The sequence below is a fragment of the Choloepus didactylus genome, chromosome 5 (genome assembly GCF_015220235.1).
Source record: "Choloepus didactylus isolate mChoDid1 chromosome 5, mChoDid1.pri, whole genome shotgun sequence".
In the NCBI taxonomy this organism is placed as follows: Eukaryota; Metazoa; Chordata; class Mammalia; order Pilosa; family Megalonychidae; genus Choloepus; species Choloepus didactylus.
The window spans coordinates 142,426,736-142,435,467 of record NC_051311.1 but is presented as its reverse complement, the minus strand read 5'-3'; positions in this window follow the sequence as shown (position 1 = coordinate 142,435,467).

Genomic DNA, 8,732 nt, shown 5'->3' with positions numbered 1-8,732 from the left:
TGAGGGGCTGAGGAGCTGTGGAAAAGCCCAGGGGTAAAAATCACCATTGTTGATTCCGTCAGCTGATGCAATGTCCACCACTTGAGAGTAGAAGCTGTGGGAAACTGTTGGTGCCACTCAGAAAACCATGAAGATATCACAGCCCCATTGTGACAAGGCTGATTCCTGATGAAACTGAGTTGTTCTTCTTGTTAGAGTATGTAAGTAATATATCAACTGAGAATAGATACAGTCATCATGGGTGCCGATCAAAGAAAATGCTGAATTAAACAAATCAAAACAAAGCAGAAATGCTAACCTCTGGTCCAGCCATTCCATGCATAGACTAGAAATCTCACAGGGATGAAGCTGTCCCCCTGGACTCCCTTCTGGTTGGCAGGATAAGCACTGGGCAATGGAAAATTCTGTAAAATTCTATCAGCCAGACTTCAGGAGAGAATAAGAAGAACAAAGGTAAGGCAGTGAGGAAATCCAGGCAAAATCTGTGCACTCTCCTTCATGGGAAACACTAGGCTTTATTGGCCTCTTCTTAGTCAATGATAAGTAAAAAGAAATGAATAAATAAATAAACAAATCCAATATGAGTTTTATGAAAAGATTCTCAAACATTAAAGGAGGAACACTTAAAATATGAATGTATTACACTGAAATGTTTTATCTTTTATTCTGTCCTTAATAAAATCACAGAAAATATGTATAACCCCGAGGTCCCAAGCCCTCCGGCCTCTGGAGGTGTTTCCTGTCTGATATCAGAATAGTATCGCATGAGCACCTTTCCCACCTCTTCATTACCCCAAGAGTCTGAGAAAGGATTAAATTCCTCTTGGTTATTTCCACAGTAGTTTAGACAACTGCTATTACTGGGAAAAAGGAAGAGAAACCCTGTAAGATTGCAGGAATTTAATACTTATAAATAATGTGTAAAATCCCAAGATATGTAAACAAAGTTTAAAATTTGGGCCAAGGGAGGTTGGCAAGAGTAACAGCATGTGAATGTCTTTTTGTTGTTGTTTGTTTAACAACAGAATGGGAGCCTAGTGATACTGATTAACTGTAATGTCAATAATTAGAAAATCACATCATTTTTTTAATCTTCACATTTCAGCCAGTATACTATAATAAAGAATAAGAGTATGATATAGCATAATACAATACAGTATAATATAAATGTGTATATGTATGTATATATTTGTTTGTACATATGCATGTGTGTATATATATTTATATATAAATGTGTGTGTGTATAATATATATATATTCCTATAAGGTTCATATATCCAAAAATATGAAACCCCAAAAGAAAAAAAAACAAAACATTGACCAAGATGATAGGAAAAAAAGACTCAATTTCCCTCCAAAAAGACAAACTCCTAGAACCACCCAATACTATAACTAGATCCTTGTTACAAAAGCTGTCTGTAAAATAAAGTGACTCAGCAAGTATAACATAAAAGGGTAGGCCTGGTAAATCAGGGAAATGCAAAAAAAAATAGGAAGGCAGGGAGAAGTGGAGAAAAATATTAAAAAGGCAGTTTAATCCAAGGCAAAAATCAACAAAAATGTACTTAGATTGGTTTTTAAAAATGCATTCAACAATACAATATATAACAGATGTAAATCTCTGTGCTCCATAAAGAGCGTCCACATCAGTATCAATCTAAGACCAACGAAGATTGTCAGAAACGGCTGTCAGCTTTCTGCATTTAGGGCGCAGTTGGGGTTGGGGTGGGATCAGAGCTGGCAGGTCGGGCCCTCCGGTAAAGCTGGCAGAGCACAGGTAGTTGTCTCCTCCACTGGGCCTTAAACTAGTGAGGGGTGCAGCTCTGTCAGTCCTGGCATGCTGTACGTTTCACTTATTTTTTTCCTGTTTTCCCCACTGTGATGTCAGCTGCATGATGGTAGGGTTTTGTTTCTTTCCTACTTACTTCTGTATCCCCAGCACCTAGAATCAGAATCATGCCTGGAAAAATGAAGAGTGGTCATAATTATTTCTTGAGAATTCATAAAGGAACATTTCTCCCCCCAAATTCTCTTCTCCATTCTGGCCATATGAGTCGGCCCAAATCAGTCTAATCCCTTTCTACCTTCCTGCAGATGAAGAGAGTTATCATGTACTTGAAACTCTCCTCCTTCCCTGCCCCCAACTCCCCTTCAAAATACACATCCCTGTTATTTCAGTTTATTTTTTAACTCTGTCACATGAGCTGGATTTGAATCGTGCCACAATCTTTTCTCTGCTTCTTATTGTGCTTCAGTCTGTTGATCGCAACCTGAACACAAATGATGAGACCAACACACAATAAAGAAAGTGGGGAGTGTATCTTTCAGATTCTTAGGTACTTATGTATATCAAATATAAATGCAAATCAGCCCATAACGTACAGTTTCTTTTGCAATTCATTTAATCAGAGATGACGCATTATATATATTTACTATTCAAGATTGTCAAGTATAAAGGGCAACCTATCTAGACTATAAGTCGATACTTGTTTTTGTTTATCATAATGCCCTCTCCTTCAAGCTTCAAAGGGTTCCCATCTCTAATTTCAAGCTTATTCATACATTTTTCATGATTTCTGAAAAAGACTGTATCCTTTTTATCTTAGCGTTTAACAGTTAGACCAGAAGATAGCACACACTTTTGTGTACGGTGACAACCAGAATATGCTAGTTTGCCATTTAAATGATAAAATATCATTTAATAACATCTACAGCCTGGTTAAACAATTATTCTGGGGAGCCTGGAAATTCTCCTGTTAGCTGATGGTCTTCACATTCTGGAGACAGGTCAAGAGACCCGTCAAACAAGTACATTTTCACTATTAAAATATGTAAAAAGAGAAGCTGTTTAACCAAATAGAGAGAGGAGACAGGTCATTGGTCTTAACTTGTATCCCATGGGACATGAGCATTCAACACCCTGAAGTCTTATTGCTTCTTTCAGGAGTTTTATTTGTTGGCAGCCTAAGGCAATGTACTCACTTTTGTTTTTATTATTTACTTCAATCAATAGCCTGTTTCATTACACTTTATGCACATCTCAAACTGCACCTCGGTTCTGCAGCTGGAGGTGTAAACCCCTCTCGGGTGAAGCCGGGACCCTGATGCTTTGAAACACTGTGCAGTTGAGAGTGTGGGCTTGCAGAAATTGCTTCCTTTCTCAAATTTTCTTTGGAAGTTTCTCATTTTTATACAAGGTTGCTGAGATTTGTGGAAGCAGTGGGAAGAATTAGGCACAGCATTGAACTTTACACGTTATCTCCTTTACTTTCAGAAATAAATGACCTTAAAAACTCAGGTGATCCGGTCTGCACATTTCACGTGCACATCTCCAGGAGCTTGCCTTTATCTGCGGGCCCTGTGGGCTGCAGGCTAGCGGAGGGGCGCTTCCCAGGACTCCGGATGAAGTTCACGGGGATTTTACATAATGCCAACACACGTCATTTTTGTTGACTCAAACTCCAATGATTACATTTGCAATTTAATTAAGGCAGGTTTATTTTTAGAGTTTGCATTTAAAGCCTGGTAGGAAAAGAATCATGTTGTTTCCTCTTGGCACCAAGAAAAGAAACAACGAATCGAAGTCTGAAAAGCATTGCGAGAAAGGCAGATGGGCAAATGATTCCAGATTTCACTCTGTTTTTCACTGTTTGGGGGAAGGACGATATAATAATTTTCATTTTTGCTTTGTCTCCGTGATGAAATTTCTAGATTTTTTTTCCCAATTGACAGATATCTGAAGGTCTACCTATGACATTTCTGTGTAAGGGATGTAGAATTGTGGAAGAACTATGAAATCCAGTCTTGGAAAAAAGCATTAGATCCTCTCTAAGAAACAGTTTAGACTGTGCTCAACAATGGAAAACCTGAGATTTACAAATGGTAGATAGGACGGACTCATCTCTACTGGTGAAGTAGGCAAAGCTTTGCTCCTTTCTGTGAAAGATTTTCCTCTCCCCTTTTAGAAGCCAGGGTTTTGCTTCACTGTCTTCTCTCCCTTTGAGTAAAAACTTTCCCTCAAGATTCCAATAGCTTTTACATTCAAATGATTTTCTTTTCAGCTTTAAGAACTGCTCCTTTTAAATAAGATTCTCTGCCTCTTTTGTAAGGGTAATTTAATGAATCAGAGAAAAGGTTTGGACAGAAAACATTTCTGGCAGTCCTGAAATTAAAACAATTAGGTGGCAGTCTATTCTTTTTCTGATTAATGACGGACCTAGTATTTTTGGTTGGCCTAAAGGAAAACCAAATTAAATGTATGGTAAAAGTGATAATGAAAATATGGGATGTCTAAGTCATCAAAATAAATCATTAGATTTAAAAATGTAATTGGATATATATTTCCATACCAAATAAATAAGCCTATGTTTAAATTTGCCTGGCTCGGAAAGTCACTGCCAAGTGGAGTAAAAAAGCACCAGTCCCCGCTCAGGCTCAACTATTATTCTTCCCAGTAGTGTTGATGGATTTGAATGCCAAACCCTAGACTGGATCTCTGTACGGATGAAATTAAACTGAAGCTGAACACCTACTTTACTTTGGGTGTACAGGGATATTTGAAAACATTAGTCTGCTAACTACTGTGGTAAAAGACAGTCTTTTCCTTAGGATTTGGATTGATAGAATGTTTGTTTTTTGGACTCACCCAATAAGACATGGATTTCAATGGAACATTTTTGGAAAGTGAGTGTGAATGCAGTCTAATCAGGACTTCATGGTAGGAGGTAGGTAGAAAAACCAATTTATTCAAGAAGAATATATCCAAAGCCAGGCATCTAGATTTAGGGATAAAGCAGTGAATGACCTCTACCACAAACACCTGTGCTGTGAAGGACTTCCTAGGTGGGTGCTGAGGAGACAGAAATGAATAAGTTAAACACACACATGAAAAATTTTTACATAACAGTCCAAATGCCAAGGTGTAACTTAGAGCCAGATTTTTATTTAGAGCATAGGCCTCCTTAATTCAGTTATTATGCCCCAAATTGAACTCAACTTTCTCGCTAACACCATTGCACAGAACACTAAGACAAAGCAAATCAAAAGCACTGAGCTGCAACCCCTTGTTCCTTCCCTTCAAAGGGCACCATTGTGGATGCAGATGTGCAAGCCAGGAACACGGCATTTTTCTTGAACAGGTTCCCTGGCCTCTCTCCATAACCGATCCATCCCTTTCACCTTTTAATACCATTCTCCTTTTGCTTGTTTCATATCTGTGCTACATCTTTGTATTTTCACCTCCCTCCCTAAATTGAGATGCTATAACTTTTTAATGACCTCTGCAGTAGAGCTCAATCCTTGTTTTTTTGACTTCTGAACATTTTTTGAAAACCATTCCTGTGTCTGGAGAGTCCCCTTACCATATGAGTCCTGCCTTCACAAACTATGTAATGATCTTCCCTTTATCAACACGTGTCCAATTAGACCTCCAGAGATCTGGTCAAACACCACTCCCCCCAGAAAGCCTTGCTTGAACAAATCAGGTTTACTTTACACTTGTTTTGATTTTTCATGGTACCAGGTACTTCTAATTCATGTTATCTGAATATGGTGCAATTTTCTATCCCTCAGGCTATGTTAAACATTTGCTTCCTCCAGAACAAGGTGAGCCACATAATTGATGCATCCTGTTCACCATTGTGTCCTTCGTGCCAGCCTGTAGAGGGAACAGATATGTCCTCAAAAGTCTCATTATGATATATACACATATATAGACCTATATGCATATATACACATGTGCATCTACATACACATACCAATGGTATGTGTAAATTTTATTTTGTATTACAAATTATATAAAATATACATTTTACTGGCATATTAGATTGTTAATTTCCTTGTATTTCAAAAATGCATTTTGAAAAAAATAATTTTTAATTATTACATAGGATTTCTTTATATGAATGTACAATAATTTTTTCATTCAATATTTTTCACAGAGTTAGTTAGGTTTAATGGTATAATCACCCATGAAACTATCATCTATAATCAAAGCTAGGGGCTTCATGATGACTGTGTTGTCCCATCCTTCTGCCACGCTCATCTGAGAAGGTGAGCATTTGCATCTCATACTCATCATTCCCTTGATTTCCATACATTAGCCCACTTTTATTTTAGATGACTTTTAGATTTACAGAGTGCTTGTAAAGATAGGACAGAGATTTCCTACTTAAGCCAATACTCAGTTTCCCTTATTATTACATTGCTATGGTGCATTTGCCACAATTAATGAACCAGTATGAGTACATTATTATTAACAAAACTCTATGCTATAGTCAGATTTTCTTAATTTTTACCTAATGTCCTTTTTCTGTTCCAGGATCCCATCAGGATATCACTTTACAGATAGTTATCTTTTCTCTTTAGGCTCCTCCAGACCGACAATTTCCTCTGACTTTCCCTCTTTTCATGAGTTTGATATCTTTCGGGAGTACTGGTCAGGTATTTGATAGAGTGTCCCCCAACTGAGGTTTATATGAGATTATTTTTTCATGATTGGATTATAGGTTTTTGGCTCAGAAAACTACAGGGGTAAAGTGTCCTTCACATCACATCTTACCATGCAGCACGATTTATCACTGCAGATGTTAAGCTTGATCACATGGTTCAAGAAGTGTTTGTCAGGATGCACCACTGTAAAGTGGCTCTTCCTTCCCTCTTTCCATACTGTCCACTCTAGAAAGAAGTCACCATGCTTAGCCCACAGTTAAAGGGTAGGGAGTAAAGTTCTAACACCTTGAGGGGATGATATCTGCATAAACTATTTGAAATTCTTCCATGTGGGAAATTTGTTTATTCTTCCAAATTTATTAATTTAGTGGATCATTTATTTATATCAGGATGAACTCATAGATAGCTATTTATACTCAGGGTTATAATCAGATATTACATAATTTATTTGTTGCTCAAGTTATTCCAGCTTTCACCCTTGGCAACTTTATTTTTCCCACTGGCTCCTGTGTCCCTTGGACATATCCCCATTGTTATGGTGTCTTTGTTTGTTTGTTTGTTTGTTTGTTTGTTTAGCACTCCATATATTCTGGTACTATAAAATGCTCCAGGTTCGTCTTGTATATTTCTTGCCCAGCCATAGGGTCATCCATTTCTCCAAGGAGCACAGTTTCCTTTTATTGGAGAATGATATTTGAGACCAGAATCTGGATGCTGGGTTTGTTTGTTCTTACTGAGCTGTCATTGCTTCTAGGTCTTCTCAGATAGCGGCACAAAGACATACATGTGTGTATACTGACATGTATGTATCTATCTTTAAATATTTCTCAGCATCTGCCAACTCTTTACTTAATTGTTTAATTCCAGTATGCATTTATAATGGTGTTAGAAATGTTTACCCATAGCCCCATGGGAAAAACTTGGCTAACTAGAGTGCAGTGTTTACCTATAGTTCATTTTGCTCTTTAGCCTTGCCGTCTCCACTCATTCCCAAAGTTACTTAGGTCTGAAACTTTCTTCCATTCCTTTTAGTAAGATGATTTCACACATTTATAATACAGTTAAATTATTTGGTCACAGTCTACATTTCAGGCTAGGTTCTTCAACAACCTAAATGAATTTTTTTCAAGCATTAGCGTTCACTTTCTGTGCTGTAAAATTCCATGGATTTTGACTAAATATGTAGTGTCGAGTATCTATCATTATAATATCACACAGAATAGGTTCATCACCCTAAAAAATACCCTGTGCTTCACCAGGTTAACTCTTCCCCTTCCCATACGCATGGCAAACACTGAGTTTTACCATCGCTAGTGTAGCCTTTTCCAAAATGTCATATATGGAATCACATAGTATGTAGCCCTTTATGGCTGGCTTCTTCCACTTAGCAATAGGTGTCTAAGAGTCATCCATATATTTGTGTGGCTAGAAAACGCATTCAGTTTTTTGGAGGGGTGAGTAGGAGTGAATGAAAGGCTTTAATGAAGAGGAATGATGTTTGCTTTAACGCATTAGGAGGAAAAAAGGAGACTGATCCAGACATAACTGACAGTTTGCAGCTGAAAGCAGAATGTCAATATTCTGATTCCAGGAAACATTTAATGATTTCAACAAATATTTGATCCTCAAAGGAATGGTGCTAGGAGGATGAGTGATTTTGATAATTCTTTTCAAAGATTAGAAATAGAGAATGCTAAGTTAAGTATCTCAAATTTTGGATGGAGAAAAATGTACCCTATGGAGAAGAGGACCCCACTTGTCCTGACTTCCACCTGTGAATGAATTTGCTGGACTATTCTCAAGTGGGCTTTGAGCCTGGGATAATGGAATCCTTTAGAACTTTGTCCTTGGCTACTATGCCAAGAAATCAGTTTTGTTTCATCTGACTGCAGAAGTGGATGACTAGCTCATTCCTTTTTATTACAGAACAGTATTCCATTCTATAGATGTGCTATACTTTGTTTATGCATTCTTTAACTGAAGGACATCTTGGTTCTGTCCTGGGGGATAAGCTGCCATAAACATTCACACGGAGGTTTTTTTGCAGACATGTTCTCAACTCAATTTAAATACCTAGGAGCTCAAATACTGGGTTGTAAGGTAAGCCTATATTTAACTTTGTAAGAAATGGATAAATTTTCTTTCTAAGTGGCTGAAGCATTATGCATTCTCATCAATACCAAATTAGAGTTCCAATACTGCAAATTCAAAAGTATTTGTTATTCTGAGTTTTGGGGTTTTAGCCATTCAAATAGGTGAGTACTGGTATCTCATTTTTGTTT